We start from the raw sequence: 21,897 nt of genomic DNA on the forward strand, positions 1-21,897 counted from the left end.
TCCACTCCCATCCCTCCTCCCTCACCCCGCCCCACTGTCCCCAAGAAGCTTTTCCTTGCCCAACTTGACCTCTTCCCTCCCCCTCCTCCCAGCCCTGCACGTAGTAGCAGGGTCACAACGACCCAGGTGAGCACCTCAGCCAAACAGTCCACGGGGACAGTGGAGGCACCTCTTAGTTGTGGAGGCAGGAAAGGAAAGGATCCCACTCCATCACCCAAGAGGAGTAGGATCCCACTCCACCACCCAAGAGAGGGAATGATCCTACTCCACCACCCAAGAGAGGGAAGGATCCCATTACACCACCTAGGAAAGGGAAGGTTCCCACTCCACCAACTAAGAGAGGCAAGAGGCCCCCTCCAACAGCAGTGGGACACAGCAGCCCTCACCTCCAGCTGCGACACAGCAGCCCTCTCCTCCAGCTGGGACACAGCAGCCCTCACCTCCAGTTGGGACACAGCAGCCCTCACCACCAGCATAGGGCATGTAGGACATCCTCTAGGGGCTGTTGTACATGGAACCCCTTCCAGAACCAATGGGCAAGTGCCCCAACTCAGAGACTGTGACCTTGCGCTCCCCAGCTAATTGTAAGGGGCATGGAGCCCCCTCCAGGACCAGTGGGCAAGTCCCCAACTCAGAGTCTGTGACCTTGCACTCCCCAGCTAATTGTAATGGGCATGGAGACCCCTTCAGAACCAGTGGGCAAGACCCCTAATTCAGAGACTGTGACCTTGCATTCCCCAGCTAATTGCAATGGGCATTGATCCCCCTCAAGAACCAGTGGGCAAGTCCCATACTTCAGCTGAGGTGCTCCCACCCCTTTCCCCCCTGAGGTGTCTGGCCATTCACAACATGATGCTCCTGTACAGTGTAGTGTGGATTACGTCAGGGAATGAGTTGGGCCTTGGACTGTGCCCTGTGACCATGTGGGCCTTTTGTACTTTGGACTGGCCATTGGCCCTTTCAGAATAGTGAATCAAGTATTTTTTGTCATATGGACTATATGGTGGCTGTTGGCATACAATTACAATATCCCTACATTATTATGACGTGGGTTCTGTGACATAGTTTTTCCTCTGCAGCTGGCTGTGTGTATGGTGTGTGTGTGAATGGTGTGTGTTGTGCATGTGTGTGTGTCACTCTCCTTTTCCTCCCTCCCTCCCTTGTGTGCTAGGCAGCTGTACTCAGCCATTGTCGTCTTCGTCTGCATTGGTGTTCCAGGTGGAGCATGGCATAGAATGGCATAGAAGAGCATCGGGAAGACTTTAAGTTCTGGTTCCATGGCGGCGTTGTTCTTCTCTGTGTCTCTGATGGTGAGTCTTACGTCTTCTGTGTTCTGTTTCCACCAAGCTTTTGATGGTGTTGGTATGGCCCTAGAAATCGTGGTGGTTTGCAGCACCTTAATATGGTGGGTGGGACTTTGTCTTCCTCCTGGCTGTTGATAGCTACCACTGTGGTCATTGGTGTTAACACCCTGGTGGTTGGTGTGGTACATTGGCTGTCTATGGGAGTTATAACCGCCATGGTCCTAAATTGGTGTTAATTACCGCCAGCCTGTTGGCGGTATTACCGCCACTTTAACAGTCACCGCCAATGTCATAATGACCACCTAAGTTCTATGTAGGAATTATGGTCCTCATTTTAACCCTGGTGGTAAATCCGCTTTCCGCCGCGCAGAAGACCGCCAACATACCGTTGCGGCAGTGGAATTCCGGCTCAGGTATTACGACTCACAGCTTGGAATCCGTCACAATACAGACACCCACACAAGTCCGTCACACCAAAGGTCAGTGATAAACTGGCAATACCAAAACCTACACCATCACGCCAACAGGAATACGCCACAGTATCACGACCCACGAATCAACGTGGCGGTCTATCAACCGCGCTAAACAATTGGCGGTACACACCTCTGCGCTCAAAATACACACACATTTACAAAACACAACCACATTGGACAATTCAAAATACACACACCTGCTACACATACACACACCACACCCACACACCCAAACCAATATAAAACACACACCCACATCACCCACAAACCCTTACAACCAAAATTCTGAAAGAAGGCCAGAGAGAGAGACTACCTAAAACAACACCAGCATCCACAGACACACAACACCATCACTCATACAACATCGACGCACCTCAAACAACATACACCAACACATCCCGTCACACATCACAACAGACAGCACCTCACACATCACCCACACCACATCATGGCACCTCAAAGACACCCCAGGTTCTCTGAGGAGGAGCTCAGGGTCATGGTGGAGGAAATCGTCCGGGTAAAGCCACAGCTCTTCAGATCACAGGTGCAGCAGACATCCATTGCAAGGAAGATGGAGCTATGGCGCAGAATTGTCGACAGGGTTAATGCAGTGGGACAGCATCCAAGAACACAGGATGACATCAGGAAGAGGTGGAATGACCTACGGGGAAGGTACTTTCGGTGGTATCCAGACACCAGATTGCTGCACAGAGGACTGGCGGTGGACCCCCACCTCCTCCCCCACAACTAACAACATGGGAGGAGCAAGTCTTGGCGATCATGCATCCTGAGGGCCTCACAGGAGTAGCAGGAGGACTGGACTCTGATAAGGCAAATCTTTACTACTTTATCCCCCTCCCTGGATGCCATCACATACTCCCAGCCTCACCCTCACACCCATCACCCCAACAACCCACAGATACCCCACTAACACAACCCACACATCCCAAAATCAAGCCCGGCATGTGACATCAATGCATGGACACCCATCACCAAAGCATGTCCAGTAGAGAGACTCAGCCATGCCCCAAAATCACCAATCACACAAGGGCCACAGCAATAATGCAAGCACAGGAGTAGAGGGTAACTCACCCATTGCACAAGATGGCACATACAGATACAAAAACTATGCATTTATACCCAACAGGACCCCTACCCAACGTCACTGGACAGGAGGTGCCAGACATATCCAGTCCCCTCACAGAAGAGGCCCACAGAAACTCTGCACGCCTGGATCAAGATGACCAGCCCGGCCCATCAGGGACCTCGGGACACTCGGTTCCCCGGACACAGTCACAAACCACCACTGAACCTCCCCCCTCAGGAAACACCACCACAGCACCCACCCAGCGGGCCCACCCCTCTGTCCCCAGGACACGTCACTCAGCAGTGTGTCCACCACTACAGGGAACCAAGGCAACCCCACCAACACAGGATGATTAGGGACCTGGGGACAGTGGCAGTGGGCACACGGTTCAGGGGACAGAGGCAAAGGATAACAGGGAAGCTGGGAGGACTGCTGTGCGACAGGGGGATGACAGGCCCAGGGAACCCACTCTCCACAAGGCACTCTCCAACATCATGGGAGCTTGCCACCATTCCCAGGAGACCATGGACACGGTACTCGCCAAGTTTCAGGAGACCCAGCGGCTGCAGGAGGAACACTACCTGGGAATCAGGGAGGACTTGAAGTCCATCAACACCACCCTGGTCACCATTGCAGGGGTTCTAGCAGACCTTCTCTACACGAGGAGGAACACAGTGGCACACCAACAGGCCCCTGACACTAGCCTGGACGATGAACAGCCCTCCACCTCCGCCAGCGCTAGTGGACAGATGGAGAACCATCCCGCAAACGGTCCCTGAGATCCAGGAACAAGACAGAGAACATTGCGAAGACCCCCGCCAGGAAATAAGACCCCCCTGAATGTAACCCTTCTGTCCCACTTTGACACCCTGTCCACCTTAAACTGCCATTGCTCCACTTCCCATGTCCCATTGGACAATGCACCTGTGAAACAAATAGACTGGACTCTGCCAGGGACATTCCTCCACCATCACCCCAGCCCATTTTACAACCCCCTCCACGTATTTGCTCAGAAATAAACACACTTGCATCACAAAACAATCTGGAGTCAATCCGTGCTTTCACAAATGTGTAATTGCAAAATCTCTGGAATATAACAATGTCAATGTACTTGTTCGCATACCAATGTAACACAACTGTAGGCCAGCAGTAACATTAGCAGAGGGCACACAATGGGACCCAGATCTGTGAAATGGAAAGGCAAAGTAACAAGTCAGGGTCCATACACTGAGTGAAAATGACAGACTTATGCTAGCTCCAACAGTAGTATGAGATGTGGAAGCAGTTCCATCTTCTTACCTGTGTCTCACTGGAAGCATTGCATGATGGTGTTGTTTTGGTTGTCAACATCTTCTTCTGCCTCCTCTTCTTCACTGTCCACAGGCTCCACAGCTGCCACAAGACCAACATCTGGCCCTTCCTCCTGCAGAAAAGGCCCCTGGAGTCACAAATCCAGGTTGTGCAGCATACAGCAGGCCACGATTATCTGGCACACCTTCTTCGGTGAGTAGTATAGGGAGCCACCTGTCAGATGGAGGCACCGGAATCTGGCCTTCAGGAGGCAGAAGGAGAGTTCTATAATCCTCCTAGTTTGCCTATGTGCCTCATTGTAGTGTTCCTCTGCCCTTGTACTGGGATTCCTCACTGGGGTCAGTAGCCATGACAGGTTAGGGTAACCAGAGTTACCTGCAAATGTTGAGGGACAACTAATAGACACACACTAACCCTTAGGGACAACCCCATACCCAGACACCTATGTCAACTGTGTTGGGACCTTGGCCTCAACTATTAGCCACGCACGGAGCCTCAGGAGTTGCCCCATCACATAAGGGATGCTGCTATTCCTCAAAATGTAAGCGTCATGCACTAAGCCAGGATACTTGGCATTCACATGGGAGATGTTCTGATCTGCCAAACATACCATCTGCACATTCATCGAATGGTAGCTTTTCCGGATTCTGTACACCTGTTCATTCCTGCGGGGGTTACAAATGCCACATGTGTACCATCAATGGCACCAATGATGTTGGGGATATGTCCCAGGGCATAGAAGTCACCTTTCACTGTGGGCAAATACTTCACCTGAGGGAAAACAATGTAGCTGCGCATGTGTTTCAGCAGGGCAGATAACACTCTGGGCAACACGTTAGAGAACATTGGCTGGGACATCCCTGATGCCACAGCCACTGTTGTTTGAAAAGACCCATTGGCCAGGAAATGGAGTAAAGACAGAACCTGCACTAGAGGGAGGATTCCTGTGGGAAGGCGGATAGCTGAAATCAGGTCTGGCTCCAACTGGGCACACAGTTCCATGATTGTTACACAATCAAGTCTGTATGTGATTATGATGTGTCTCTCTTCCATTGTGGACAGGTCCACAAGGGGTCTGTACATCGGAGGATGCTGCTATCTCATCACCTGCCGCAGCAGACGTGCCCTATGAAGGAGAACAGCGAGCAGAGGGTCATTCAACACTGAGGTATCACAATGTGTTATTTGCTGAAACGTTGGCAATTCGCAATGTGCCGGTATCTGTCTGTATTCCTGGCCTAGATAGGTGTTTCGCCGTTTTTATCCATCCCATGTGGCCCCCTGAAATGGCGGCTGCCTGACCTGTAAGGTGGGACAAGGGGAAATGAGAGAACTGCGCTGGCGTTCTACACCGTCGGGGTTGGCGGTCAAAGACCGGGGTGCATTTCAGCATTGGTTAATATTGGGCCCTATGGGTCCCAGGAGCCAATGACGATGTACGCCGGCGGTGACGGTATGCACCGCCGCGGATGTGACTGCCATTTTCTATCTGTTCACTCACTTGATACCTGACCTTCAACAGGAAAGGACCTACACTGCAAGTGCTGCTGTGACCTGTGTCTGGAAGTGACGATGGCTATAGTTTCTGGGGAAAGGGCCCCTGCCTTCACTTCGGAGGAGTTGGAGAAACTGGTGGGTGGGGTTCTCCCCCAATATACGCAACTGTACGGTCCTCCAGATAAACAGGTGAGTACACTGTGAGCATGCTGCGTGAGCAATGTCTGTTTTGAGTGGTGTGGATGGAAGGGGGGCTGAGGCCTGCATGTGAGGATGGTGAGTGTATGTGCGTCAGGGCATGGGTGGGAACTGGTGGGTAATGAGTATGACGGTCCGGACGGGTGAGTAATTCCATTTCCTCCTGTACCTTTCCTCTAGGTCAGCGCCCACCAGAAGAAGGGGATTTGGCGTGCCATTGCCAAGGGCGCCCAGACCCTGACGGAGCACCCACTGCTATAAAAAATGGGAGGACCTGCGCCGCTGGAGCAAGAAGACAGCGGAGGCCCAGCTGGGGATGGCCTCCCAACGTGGAAGGGGTGCCCGTCGCACCATGACCCCCCAGATGTACCTGATCCTGGCGGTGGCCTTTCCGGAGTTGGATGGACGCTTGAGGGCATCACAGCAGCCACAAGGGGGTGAGTACACTCTCATTCAGCTGACTCCGTGCGCATCACGAGGTGTCTGGGTGGGGGAGGTGGGCTGTGGGCTGTAGGTTCCCCTAGGCCAGGGCAAACTTGGTAGGCAAGGTCCCTTGTTAGGCAGGCTCTGTGGCACCCCAACCCCACTAGTGGTAATAGCCATCTACACCTAGTCATGCTCCTGTGACGTCCAGGTGTGCAGCAATTGGGCTTAGGCCTCGTACCCCATAGGCATGCAGAGGGCTGCTCTCTGTGTGTTGTGTCCGCCAACGGTAGTGGTGTTGCATGCACTAAACATGTTTTTCTTCTGTCTTTCCCCCTCCTTTTTGTTTTGTCTCCCTGTTCTTGTGTGAAGTAGCATACTCTGGTGGAGGAGCAGTGGCACCGGAGCAGGAGGGAGCTGCAACCCACTTGGCCCTGGAAGGTGAAGCAACGGAGTCTGAAGCCAACAGTGGGACTGAGGGCTCGGGGAGCTCCACGATGGGGACAGGAGCACACAGCAGTGACAGCGACTCCTCCTCTGATGGGAGCTCCCTTGCGGTGGCGGGCACCTCTGTGCCCACCGCATCAACAGGTACAGCCGCCACCCCCCCTACCAGCACCGCCCTCCCAGCAGCCCCTCAGTGTGTGTCCTGTGCCCGCGCAACCAAGAGAGTGGGCATCTCCTTCGCTCCAGGCACCTCAGGCCCTGCCCCAGTCAGCCCTGCTGCCCTGAGTGAGGAGGCTATTGACCTCCTGAGATCCCTCACTGTTGGGCAATCTACCATTTTGAATGCCATCCAGGGTGTTGAGAGGCATTTGCAACAAACAAATGCATACCTGGAGGGCATTCATTCTGGGCAGGCGGCCCAACAGAGAGCATTTCAGGCTCTGGCCTCAGCACTGATGGCAGCCATTGTCCCTGTGTCCAGCCTCCCCCTTCCAACTATCTCCACCCGACCCAATCCCCTGTACCTCAGCCTATCCCAAGCACACCATCAGACTAGCATGCACACTCATCAACACACAAGAGTGGCTCAGGCAAACATAAGCACCAGACATCCCACAAGCACTCACACAAGCACATACCCATTCAGACACAGCAACATCCATTTCCTCCACTGTGTCCCCCTCCTCCACGTCCTCCTCCTCCCTCCCTGTCTCGTCTCCACTCATACCTGCATGCACTACATCCTCAGCCACTACCTCCATCACCAGCACGCCCATCACCACACACCGCTCACGTGCAATCATCACCCCCGCTACCATGCACACATCCCCAGTGTCCTCTCCCAGTGTGTCTGTGAGCCCTCCTCCCAAAGTACACAAACGCATGCACACACCCACCCAACAGCCATCCACCTCACAACAGCGTCCGGCCCATGCACCTTCACCCAAATTCAACAAACGTACACCTCCTACAACCACTACCTCTTCCTCCACTCCACAACCCCCTCCATCTTCCCGTCCCATTGTGTCTAAAAACCTTTTCCTGGCAAACTTTGACCTCTTCCCTTCACTTACCCCCGTCCTTTCCCTAGGGCCAGGATTTCCAGGTCCCAGCCCAGCACCTCAGCCACCAAGTCCCCAGGCATAGTGGTGCCAGCAACTGTGGGGTCATCGAGTGCGCCACCCATCAGGGATGCCAGTGTGCCACGTAGCGAGGGCAAGGACATTCCGCCACCTGCCATGGTGAAGAAGGTGCCCACATCCCAGAGGGAGAAGCCGCACCTATCAGCCACCAAGGGCTCTGCCAAAACAAAAGGGGACAGTGGCAAGACCCCTGCGGCACCATCAAAGGTGGGGAAAGTACAAAAGCAGAAGAGCAGGTCAGGACAGGGCACGGTGGCACCGACTGAGAGACTAGTGTCACCCCTTCTGTCCATGACTACACCAACCTGTACGGCGGCGAACACCGCCACCTGCACAGCCACCTTCACCGTCACCGGCACGTCTGCAGTCCCCAGCATCTTCCCCAGTGGGCAGCCGTCCGAGGCTGCAGGAGACATTCTGCTGTGTCCCTCAACAGGTTCTGACACATGCACCACCGCCAGCACCGCCACCACATACACCGCCGCAAGCACCGCCACCAGCCCCGCCACCAGCCCCACGACGTGCTTGGACAGTGGCACCACCGCTGACATGGCGACCATCCCCAGTGGTCAGTCGTCCGAGGCTGGAGGAGACTTCCTGGACCCTTTCCAGCTTCCATGAGGCATGACTTCACCTGCAGGTGGAAGGCGAAGCCGCAGCAGTGTGGGGTATGTCTCTGCCTCCATGGCGTATCATGCTACCTGTTCCTAGGCAATCTCGTGGCACACACACACCCAGGTGAAGGAATGGGACAGGCCACACTGCATATTGAGCACTCTGGGCACAAAGCCCCCTCCAGAACCAGTGGAGAATCACATCCACTACCTCAGTCCTTGGCAAGATGAAGCACTCTGGGCACAAGCCCCCCTCCAGAACCAGTGGAGAAAGGCATCCACTATCTCAGTCCTTGGCAGGATGAAGCACTCTGGGCACAAGGCCCCCTCCAGAACCAGTGAAGAAAGGCATCCACTACCTCAGTCCTTGGCAGGATGAAACACTCTGGGCACAATGCCCCGTCCAGAACCAGTGGAGAAAGGCATCCACTACTTCAGTCCTTGGCAGGATGAAGCACTCTGGGCACAATGCCCCCTCCAGAACCAGTGGAGAAAGGCATCCACTACCTCAATCCTTGGCAGGATGAAGCACTCTGGGCACAAGGCCCCCTCCAAAACCAGTGGAGAATGTTATCCACTTGAGAGACTTTGGCTTTGCACTCCCCAGGATAAAGCAGTGGGCAAACCACCCACTGGAAAGACTTGAGAGACTGTGGCTTTGTACTCCCCAGGATAAAGCAGTGGGCAAACCACCCACTGGAAAGACTTGAGAGACTGTGGCTTTGCACTCCCCAGGATACAGCAATGGGCATGGAGCCCCCTCGTGCAGGAGTGGTGTCTTGCGTTCATCTGGTTGAGGTGCCACCCCTTCCCTTCCCCCTGAGGTGCGTGTTTATTTTCGGTCTGATGCCCCTGCAGTGTTCTATCCGTTTCGAGTCAGGCATCTTGTGTGGGCTTCGTCCATGCATTTTGGGACCACTGGTCCACGGACAATGATTGGTACACTATCGGGACTTGGGTAGTTGCTGTACATATTTGTATATACTGAATTTTTAACTTTCACTATCAGATTTTTCATGATTGCAATCGTTACAATCATTTAATGTTATCCTTGCATTCTTCCATAGGGTGGGGGGGTATATATGTAATGTTGCTGCATGTACTTGTGTGTATAGTGTTGTGGGTGAGGGTGGGGGTGGGGGTGTTGCGTGTTGTGTGTTACATGTGTGTGTGTCACTCTCTTTTCCCTCCCCCCTCCCTGTGTTGTAGTACACACCGTGGTCGTCGAAAGCATCTGTCCTGCTCCTGATAGAGCAGGAGGAAGACCAGCATGGGCAGGACGTGTAGTTCCGGGTCCATGGTGTCCTGGTTCCTCGTTGGGTGTCGAGAGGTGAGTGGTTTCCCTTCTGTGTACTGTTTCCGGAGTGCTTTTGATAGCGTTGGTTCCACCCCGGAAAAGGTGGCGGATAGACCTGTTGTTATACGGTGGGCGGTACTTTGTCCTCTGCCTGTCTGTTGGCGGTTACCACTGCGGTGTTTGTTTCTACCGCCATGGCAGTCGTAGTGTTAAAGTGGCTGTCTATGTTGGCGGTTTCCACCATGGTCGTGATTCCATTTTTTTTCCCGCCTTCCTGTTGGTGGTATTACTGGTGCTTTACTACCATCCGCCAGGGTTGTAATGAGGGCCTATATATCCATGTCATTGCAATACATGTTGAGGTTGTTGACATTTGCATCTCTGATTTTCACAATCCTGATTTTGTTATTCCTCATTAACCTAATCATTGCAGTTCATAGATTTTGAGGCAGATTGCAGTCTTTTCAATAAATGTATTGAAAACTATCCTGCATCCCTTTTCTTTCCTCTATGTGTGAGAAAGAGCCTCTTTTGACATGGTTAGTCCCCACTTTTTGCCTGGCATTTGATGTGGTTTTAAAGTTGTTAGTGCCCAGGGCCTCTGCTAACCAGGTTCCATGGGCATGATCTCGTTCCCAAAACTGTTGTGATATATTGGCACAATTGGAAACACCTTTAGATGCCACTGTAACTCCCTAGTAAATGGTACTAAGGTACCCAGGGCATGAAGTACTAATGGTTGGTCCCTGAGGGCAGAAGCACGGCTTGTGCCACCCTCAGAAACCATGAATCCAAGTGCTCCCAGCACTGCCATTGCTGGCTGTGTGTCCTGGTCCAAATCTAAATTGCAAAACTAACATGACACCCAGCCTGTTTGACATGTCCCCTACACACTGCATGAAATATAGGTAAGTCAACCTTCTGGTAGGCCTTCCAGCCTTAAGGCAGAGTGCACTATACTGCAAGTGAACAGCACAGCCATTTTACATGCATGTGCTGGACACTGGTCAGTACGCGTTTCACAGCTACATGATGGCCACTCTGCACCCTGGGTTGTTTGGTATCAAACAACTAAGAATGATAAATCCAAACTGGTACCAGTAATACATTTATTGCAAAATGTGTCCAGGGGCCACCTAAGAAGTGTCTAATGCAAAAGCTAACTTCCATGGCATGGTTGCTGGCTGATCATAACCAGCCTCCCACCACCAGACAATATTCTGTAACCCTGAGGTGAGAGCCTGTGCTCTCAGAGCCCCTTCTGGGCAGAAGTGTTGCACTTCCTCCCCCAGGAATGTGAACAGCCCTGCTTATGAGTTTCAAAGGGTTTACCACTCTCGAACCTCGATGCCTAGCCCTGCTGCTAGCAGCAGATGGCTGCCCCCATTGAAAACCCCCACTTTTGGTGAGAGCAATGGTGTTAAAATGCACAAAGGACAAGAGGAGTGGCCACTTGCACCACCCCTAAGGTGTTGCATGCAAGATGACCCCTCCATTTCATTTTCGTCCATCTTGCATGGAAGGAAAAAAGCCTATCAGGGACAGGGAAGTGACCTCTGTCCACCAAATGTGGTCACATATTGGGTGTAGCCAGCCTAAGGTAGACGACCCAATGGTCAATACTAGGTACTGCCCTAAATGCCCACTAAATGCAGTATTTAGTGGGAACCCCTACACCTGCAGATCGAAGTCCAAGGACACAAGAAGGCATGCAACAAAGAAGACCCAGGGATTGAGAGCTGCATTCCTGCTGCACAAAGAAAAAGATGCCAAACCCTGCCTGCAGCACCCAGAGCTTGACAATCCCCACTGAGGGGTTGCACGGACATCAGACAGACTCTACAAAATCCCAAAGGACCTCCACCCTTCTGAAAATCACCAAAGATCTCCCTCCAGAGTGGAGGCATCACTCCCTGCAACAAAGAAGCAAAAGACCAGGGAAGTCCAGTTCACTGGCCAGCCACTGACCAAGCAACAGCACAAAGCAGCCAGACCAAATTCCCCCTGATGGACTTGGAAGACAAATCTCACAAGTGTGCCACGTTTGATGGCACTGCAAACTCCTGTGGCTGAACCGTGCATTAGCTCAGGGTACTGGACCCCCAACTTCGATCACCCAGAAGAAAAGTCCACTCCAGATTCCAAAAGGACCAGGAGCAAACCCCAATCAACAGACCTCAGGACAAGTAAGAACCACTCCCCAGAGTGGCCCTGATGACCTGCAATCCACCATCAAAATGACCTGCCTCCTGCGCACAGCTGTTGTCTCACCTATCTGTTCTGCACCCTGCCTCCCTGGGCCCTGCACCAGAAAACCAGCTGTTCTTTAAGGTTCCCCCACCCCTTATGACCTATATACTCCAAGGGGATTCACCGGACTCAGCTGGAAGTCCACCTGTGCATTGCATTTCCAAGTAGTCCCCAAGATGGTCCTGCACCAGCTCCAAGGATTCTTCAGCTGCGGCTCCTGCCAAAAACAGTTTTTACCCAAACTTCCCTGGCTTGCCTACAGGACCTCTTGATGATCTGGGCCATAAAACAAAAGAACACACTGGTAAATGCATTGCCTGATTTTACATACATTTAAAGATTTCTCCCATTGATTCCTAAGACATTCTCTAAACTTTGAAAAAATCATAACTTAAAAAGTACCCAATTTTGATGATCTCAATCTTAAATTTTTTTAAACAATCTGAAGTATTTTTGTAAATTTGTCTTGAGTTATTTCCTTTGAGTGTATGTTCATATTTATTAATGCTGAGAGTACAACAACTGCTTTGTACTTCTCCAAGATTGGCCTAACTTCTTGACCAAGCTACCATAAAAATGAGAGCATTAGGTGATCTAGATTTTTACCTCTGTAAACCAATGTGTGGTTGGCCAGACTCTCTGCATAGTGTACATGGTTTAGCACACTCAATAGAGAGCCAGCCTCCTACAATGTGTGTCTAACAGACTTTTCCTTGGAGAGAAATGGTTAAGGCTTGTTCACCACGGTTTTCCTAAGGGGGTCTTCAGAGTTCCACATGCTAGGCTGCCACAAATCACCTTTAACCATTTAGGTTTGGATGAGGTGCTGCTGGTTAGCTGGGAGGCTTGGGCCGACAGCTGCCAACTAGTGTGGGAGTGACTCAGTCACCTACAAGCAGAGGTGCTGCAGCCCCAAATCCAGCAGTCTCAGTGTGATATGAGAGTCCGCACGACAGCAATGTTTGAGGCCTGATGGCTGACTTTGTCTGAAGGCTAGATTTTTATGCAGTGTTCACTCCTTGCTATTCTATTTTTATTGGTTCTTCAGAGACCAGACCATTCAGATTAGTTATCAAACACAAATCTATACAAAGTGCTCAAACTCTTTTTCTCTCCTTGTTCATCAACAGCAGTGCACTACAGGGCTGTCTCTCTCAATCCCATTTGAGTCAGGACAGAGTGGGACTGAATCGTTACCTAGAGTCAGGACTCAGGGTAGCACTCCCTCAACAGCCAAAAGAAGGAAGTTATTCACTTTGAAGGGAAACCAACATGATAATGACTCTAAGAGACCTACTCAACCCTGTGGACTGGAGAGAGGTGTATTTATTGCAGAGTAGTGTGCTGGCTCAAATGTCAACCTTCTCTATTATGTGGTTGTGGCTGGTGGTTGTAAATGAAGACAGACGTGGATGTCAGTCACATCATAACATGATGGACTTACTCGGCTAAATGTTATGACAATTCCGAGATTGATCGTCCAGGTTGAAGTTTACCTTCTGTCCTTCTCCTTGACTCTACAATATTGTTACTGTTTTAGAACCCACAGGCATTTTCTTGTCCTCCATAAAAGGCAAAAGCTGCATACCACTTCTTCTTACTTTATTGGACCGGTTCAGCCAGGTACCCAAGGCAAACATTCTGAGAAAAATGCAGATGCACCACCCAATTTGGCATTCATATACATTATCATTTGTCTTTTAACAATCATAATTTTGGAACTATGTGGGTTCAATAGCCCATAATTTGTATTTTTTAAACCTAGAATGCCAGAACACTTAGAAAGATAATAACCCAGGGCTGTGGGGCGGAAGGGCTGTTTGCAATGCATTTTAACTGAACTGAGTAATTCCTTTGTATCCTTCCACAACAGATTTGGTAATGATGAATTGCTCATTGCCTGATGAATATTGTTGTTGTGTAGTGTTTGTCTTTATCAGACCTTTCCCCAACTACCTGTTACCATCCATTCACCAAACCTTAACCCTCTGTCCCCTGGCTGTGCTATTTTTTTGAGGTGTGACTTAATTTACACCATAAATTGATCAGTCACTGGGTGGGGCAGATGTGGTGAAAGTGACACCAGCTCACTGTGGGATATTCTTACCTGAACAATACAATAGCCCACACCATTACCATTTACCCACCCAGGCATAAAAAGATAACATAATCATCATTGTGAAGAAGAGTCAATGTCTGACTCTGCTCCAGTGTCGGATGGTGGTCTGTTCTCAGTCTTTGTTAATAAACCAACTAGCTCTATGTTTTCTCTCTCAGTTTTGTAGCCTGTGATGAATAAATAATCTTTCTGTTGAATCAGACAGTTGGAGTTCATTTCATTGGAATAGGTGAGAGTGTTACCTCATTTTGTAATTGTGATGACTTCCCTGGTAGCACAAGAAGAGAACTTTAATATCATCACTATTAATAAGAAGGACCTTTTAGGGAAACCCTGCAATACGGTTTGGGAAGGTTTTTGAGAGGTAACATTGCCTAATCAATTCAGGTAACAAACAACTAGACAAACTTGTTAACTAGTAGTTAAGTTGGTATTTGGAAGGAGAGATAATTTATATTTTTGTCTACGTTTGCAGATCCCTACTGGACAAAAAACTGTTACACCGGGTGTATGACAAGGGCAGTTACTATACTAAGTACTACTATTATACTGCTGTGTGATCAATTGGTGGCTGGGTGCTGCAAAACTTCATTAAGTGAAATAGATTTAAATTAAACAGTTTTCTATTCCCACACAGTGCCACTCTGTTGGCAGGGTATAACTGGACTGCAGGAGGTGTTAAGTAGCGTACTGAAAAATAATACTAGGTCTAAATAATACATGGCAAGGGACTTAAGGTAAGGAAGATTTAGGGGGAGCAACAGTACACTCACCAATGCTATACTAAATTGTGCCAAGTCAACTATCATTAGAAAGACGGATAATGAATGATGACAAGGTAAAAAAAGTAAAATCCATTTATTTTTTGGAACCCACTCGCTCCACCCACAACAGACCCACCCCCCCTCCCAAGCCAAAATGTCCCAAAAAGTAAGTCCAAACTCAATTTCAAACTATACTAACGCTACCACTAGTAGCACAGCATAGTAGCAGAATATTCCTGTTCCCCTAGGGCCATTGGAATTTCTTTTAGATGTGATAATTGATTATATTGATAGTGGTACCAGTCAGTCACACACAACCTGGGCCAAGTTGTTCCCACCCATACATCATATCATACCTAGGTAATCAATCATAGCACTGACTGCATAAATAATTTTAAGCCAGAACACCAACATATAATCAAAAGACAAAAAAGAAAACTTGATTTTTCAAAAGGATTTAATTGAAAGTAAAACCTAACATACATTTTGGGGGTCATTACCACCCCGGAGGTAGGTAATAATGGGGCAGTAGTACTGCCACCAGGCTGGCGTTACATACCACCACATTATGACATTGGCGGGTTGGCTGCAGCCAACCCACCAATTTACCATTCCTTCCGCCATGGTGGTACCAGCCGCCAGGCTGGAGATAACAATCTCCAGCCCGGCGGCTGCAATCGTACCGCCGGAGGCATTATGAGTCTGCCTACCCCCATGATTTTCGTGGTGTTTGCAATGCCACAAAAACCATGGCGGTAGGCCCTACCAGTGACAGGGAATTCCTTCCCTGTCACTGGTAGGAGTCTCACCCACCCCCCCAAACACTCCCCAGATGCCCCCACCCCATTCCGTCCACGATCCCCCACCCCCATACATGCACACACTCACAGACACGTACCACGCATACACACACTCACTCACACTGGCTTACACGCATTCATTCATGCATGCATCCATTCATTCTCGAAAACATCTGTACACACATTTCACATTGACATGCAGACACATTCATATTTCCATTTGTACACGGATTCTCGAACATGCATACACCCAAGCTAACAACACTACACACACAGTCACGTTTGTGACAGAGTATCCCATCCACCAAGGTCATAATCAGGCCTTTTGCTTCCACTCTGCTGTTGGGCCACATCAGGCACACACAAATTCAATTATTGCCTGCACTCACTGCAGCAGCAGCACCAAAGATTACACCTCACAGCATTTTTAGGCGAGTGTTTAATGCCATGAGCAGGGACTAAACTCTGGAGGTGATGGGTGGGATATCTGCCATACTTAACCAGTACATTGTCTATAAGAAATCAAGGTGTCACCACTTGTCCCTGCCACCACTGGGACAACATATCCCTCGAGTGCATGTACCTCCACCAATGTCCCAGCTGAGAAAGCACTACAGGTGGAGGTCTCTGCGTCGGCTGAAAAACATAATGCACCCATTTTAGAACTCAGATAGCCACCTAAGTATTTATTTTGCACAAGATACCACAGCAATACCTAACTACAGTTCGGTTAGCTATCTATCAGATTCCTTTTCTATTTTTCTATTAAAAGTAATCAGTTTGCATGGTTTGTATTATTGATTGCTTGACAACATTTTGAAAACCAGGTAACCATTGTGTCAACCATAAAAAACCTTTTTTCCTAATGCAGGGATAGGGATTGGAATTAGAAGGGTTCAGGAATAAGGGAAGGGCATAAAATAAGACTAGGGTATGGTTCTATGAAAAGATAAGGGGTAGAAGGGAATGCAAAAGACATGTGGTATTGGTTTTGGACATGGTGTTTTATTTCTGCCATGCTGCACTTTCATGGATACTGATCGTATAAGACAACATTGGGGTCCATAACCATGATGACCACACTGTTTCTGCCCCTGTACTTCTTGACTGACTGTTCATCAAGAAAACAACCTACTTTTTGGTGACTAGAGTACTACTTAGGCCTAGCTGTGCGATGTTCTTTATGTTACCAAAACATTTCCTCTCTTGGTACTACACAACAACAAGACATGCAATTTAATTGTAAAAGAGGGCCAAGGGGAGGTTTAAGAAAAGGAGTACAGAAAAGTACATACAAGTGAAAGTCAATTGGGGAAATAGAGGAAAACACAGGAAAATGCAGATAACCATCAACCAACATAAAAAAATTGACAGCCATAATTTTAGTAGTGGAGGATAAAATGACTTACACAGGACATCAGAACCGTCAGCCGTGGGGCTGGTGGTACCCAGAACTGAAGATGCACTCTTGTCCTTAGGTTCTTAAGATAGAAGATAAAAAATGAATGTTCGTACTCTGTAGGAACACATTTTTTGACTGGCACAGAATTGTACTTTTTCAATCAGATAGCCTATTCATTGTTTCGTAATCCTAAAACTCAAGCCAGAACATTTTGAACTATTCATGCATTCCAAAACAATGATCTTTGCTTCTCCACTCCCTTTAGATGAGTCAAACTAGTCCAGCTTAGTTTACTGCACTAGCAGAAGATTGGGACTCTGAGCTACATAAAGAGATAAAGCCACAGATAGGAACCCAACAGCCCCAATATAATTTACTAAAATTGTAGGAGTAAGTAACATGATAACGAGTTGACAATCACACATTAAGTCAGCCCAAGCGAGCACCTACCTAGTTACCTTGGAACAGAATCCCCGAAGTACCATTTACTTGACTTCCAATACACTCCTACATGCCCATTCCCAGCTTCTTACTTCCTCCCTATCAGGCTGTGCCATACACCACTACTGTTTCAAGGGCTTTTGTTGACCTTGCTTCTAAGGATTGTTTTTGTCCAGAGAGGTGTCCCTTCCTGCACAAATCAAACAAGGGTGCTGCTGTGTTATATATATGTGTGTGTGTGTGTATATATATATATATATATATATATATATATATAAATATATATCTATGTAATAAAAAAACAAAGGTTAGAGGGACATTATAGTTAAGTTCAGATTTGACATGCACAATACCATGGAAATTCAACAGTTTTAGTTACTCTTACCTCAAGACAATAACGTGTGCTCTAAGGTAACTTTAACTGATGCCCGCATCATGCACACATTTCGCATCAATAATTTGATTGCAAATGTTGGAGTTATATTACAAGTGATGTGATAGAAGGTGTCATTACTGATGTAATATGTGGGTCAAGTAGCAGTGAATGGCTAGGGCACAAGTTATATTAACCTTAGAGCACAAATTATAGTGTTTTGAGATAAGTATAACTATAACTGTTGAATTTCTGTAGTTTTGCGTGGGTTAGATCTGAACTTAACTATAACGTCCCTCTAACCTTTGTTTTTTAGTAAATTTCTAATGTTTTTCATTCTATTTTCTAATTATACAGTCCCTGTAACCTTTGTTTTTTCAGTGAATTTTTAGGGCTTTTTTTAAACATTAGGGCCCTCCTTGTGACATCTGCGGTAAAAAAATGCCTACCGCTGCGGCGACGGACGCCAAAAGACCATCGCCACGGTTACCAGCTGGACAATGTAATATCTTAATTTCACCACTTGAGCACACAATAAGAGCACCAAAATCCAGGGCAAGTTAAATTAAAAGGTGTTTGTTAGAAAAGGGGTTAGTTAGGGTACATGGGAGTCCACCACACATAATAAAGTTGTTGGGCCCACTTAAAGAGTTCAGTAATTTAAACCTGAGCTCAACCCCTGGTAGCTATGGAACAGAGCAGACCAGTTTAACTTATTGAAAATGTATAATGCTTTTAGAAGAACCAAAACAGCTAAAAAGATAAAGACAGCATATTTTCCAATGTATAAAAGTAGAAAAAATTTGATAAACAAAATGACCCTAAAACAACAAAAACCCAATAATGGAAGCTGGTGATATGAATCTGAAAAGATTTGACCAAAAATGGCACCAAAATAGAACAATGCACTGATGGTAATCAATGGTCATGGTAGACTGGTACCTACGTGTGATGAGAGGCTGACTGCAGTGGAGTTTGGATCAGACACATCAAATAGATTGGTCCAGCTGAAAAGGCCCAGATTTAAGAGGGCCTAGGGCCTCCTTGCACTTTATTTTAGTGTCGTTTTTTTACGCTAACGTGGTTCCTGAAGGCCAAAATCGCCGTGCCATATTTACTAAGTGGCTCAATGCATGCATTGCATCACTTTGTAACCCCTTGTGCCACATTATGCCTGCACCAGACATGATGTATGCAAGGGAGGTGTTCCCCCATTAGGGGGACTGCAAAAATGGCGCAGTGGAATCTAAAAGATTCCACTGCATCATCTGTTTTGCAGCTACTTTTAATTCCTGCACAGAGCAGGCGTTAAAAGGGGGCACACCATTGCTTTCAATTGGCCCCTATGTACTGTGCAGGATTAGCACCAAAATGTTGGAACTAATCCTACATAGCAGATCAATAGCATCAACAATTTTGATGCTATTGCTCCCACCATTGATGCAGCACCACTTTTCTTAAACCAGGCCCCAAGTTTGAAAAAAAAAGTCATAATTGAAAAAAATGGGCTTCTGCAATTTTTTAAGTTGAAAATCCTCTCCTGGCTGGTTTGAGCTAAAGCTGCAGCTTCCTCAGTGGATCAACAGGTAAGATACTGGAAGCAGGTTAGTCCTGCTAAGGTCCTGGAGCCTTTCAGTTTGTGGTCGACAAATCATCTAAGTTTCAGCACAGTAAATTAGTTTGTCATTTGTTGTGGGCTGCAAACATTTCCACTCTGAACGAAGCTGACACCATAGAACGACACCATAGAACTAGTGGTCAGATACTTTTCACAGCGGATATCCTTGAGTCTCTGGAGCAAAAGTTTTTCAGAGTTTCTAACCTTTCTTCTGGTGCCCAAATAACCATGAAGAACACTTCTAAAATCTGCAGAACCTCAGGGAAACCTCCCAGAGTATCAGACAGAGGCCAACACTGAAGTCCAGTCTAAGACGGTTGTCAATGGTCAGAGGGATACTTTAGGAAAAAGGACTCTTGAATATTGTTGTGTCCCTGGAGCAACCAAGGAGGTCATCCAACTGAGCCTTGAAGTCTACTTCTTCACCTGGGTATAAGAGGGAGCAGGACCAGTTCTTCAGTAATCCTTTCAGTTTACAGACAACAGGTCTAGTTCTCTTCTGCTCTTCCACACGTCCAGAAAGTGTTCTGCTGGGGTGCTTTGGGGTGCACATTTATGTATTGCACTACCTACTGGGTGTAGGGATGACTCCTGGGCACTAACTAACCATTACACGGTCCCAGTGGAACCCTTACTGACTTTTTTAGAAGTTCATATTTTAATTACTGCAACCAGGCACAAAATGATGTGTCAGAACATTTTCAAAAAGTGAAATTCTTCAGCCACTTTAAACCTGGGCTCTGAGGGCTGTGGGTGTGAAGGTGAGTGCACTATGGTAATTGCCAGTGCCCTCCCACATATAACATTATGAAACAGTTTGAGGCAAGCCCTGTACCCATAGCAAACTACAAGTCAGAAGTCTGGTATGACAAAGTCAGAACCCAAGAGCACCCAGACAGGGAATACAGAAGAAATACTGTGACATTCAGGTTTCTTCCTCTCACATGCACCAAAGTATTACATGTGGCTCAAACAGACCTGTAAAGATTTGACACCGGGGTGTCAAGAAGATGGTCACAGCTGCAAACTGTAGGCTCTGCATGGCTCAGGGGAGTCATCCCTTCTCATTCAAGTCAACCTAATGTGTAGCGTTTGGGAGGAACATCATACCTTGTTCAAAACTCATTCAAGGATGAGGATAGACTAGGAGTTGCTGGCTGCTAAAGCTAATTATCCTCATGAAAGCTCAGGCCAGTAAAGGGTAATTTCTTAAATGTTACTTTTACTTAATATTTATTAACAATCTGACTTCATCATTGAATTGTAGTTTTAATACCTATTAATCGAATGACCACAAAAATAGTGGTTTATTATTTTTTCTATCTGCCCCCTTTCCCTAGTTAGTAGTATTTACATTTTAATCTGTGCTCTGGATTCTGCATAGGCTAACCAGGCCTGTGAAATTCCCCAAAAACGTTTAGTTAGGGCCTTGCCACTGTAGAAACATGCTAACTAATGTTCTATATGTCCCACTTTTTAAACCCATGCACTTCATCTTGTGGGCTGCAAGGCCTATACAGGGGTGACAGACTAATATATGAAAGGGAGGTTTCTACTTGCCAAAAAGGGATATTTCAACAGGTCACACTACAGGTTTTACACTGCAGCAGCAGGTTACAATAGTGGGCCTGAAGCCATGTTTTCCTTTATCATGCTAGTGTAGGACACAATTAGTGTATTCCCCCAGGTGGCATTTAATTTTTCATATCATGGATGTTTTTCTGCACCATATGCTATGGCCTTATGGAAAGGCTAATGATGGTGATTTGGAGTTCGGCAATTTTGCCAAACTTTGGAGATCAGAGCATAAGCACTTGGACCTGTTTACCAGTGTTTGCCAGGGTGAAAACAATTCCAGATAAAATAGGGCAGATGAGCCCAGAAATAGCATTTTCCAATTGCATTATAAATTGTAGGACAACATTATGTTCAAGCAAAGTAGCATTCCAGGAAAATATGTTTAAGCAAGACTAACGAGTAAGAGATTTAGTAGGACTGAACAGGAAACCACAATGAACTTCTAACAAAATTTCCATCAAGAGTACTTACTTACTCGGAAAAAAGAAATAAATACACACTCCTTTCCTGTTGCAATTGTACTTTCTATCTTTTTTAACTCTGCACCGCCTGGTGCATACAGCTGCTTGTTCCACTCGGGTTACTCAAAATGGCCCTCATATACGTTCATGTTAAATGGCCCTAGACAATTAAATTATGTCAGCGTAGTGATTTTGAAGGGATTCGAGTCATTGCTCGCAGGCTTCTAGTGCATAGAAGCATGTTGTGTGCGCATACGTACTTTGTGCTCGAGCCACAGAACAGCTACAGTCCAAGCTG

Source organism: Pleurodeles waltl, chromosome 9 (assembly GCF_031143425.1).
Source record: "Pleurodeles waltl isolate 20211129_DDA chromosome 9, aPleWal1.hap1.20221129, whole genome shotgun sequence".
Taxonomy (NCBI): domain Eukaryota; kingdom Metazoa; phylum Chordata; class Amphibia; order Caudata; family Salamandridae; genus Pleurodeles; species Pleurodeles waltl.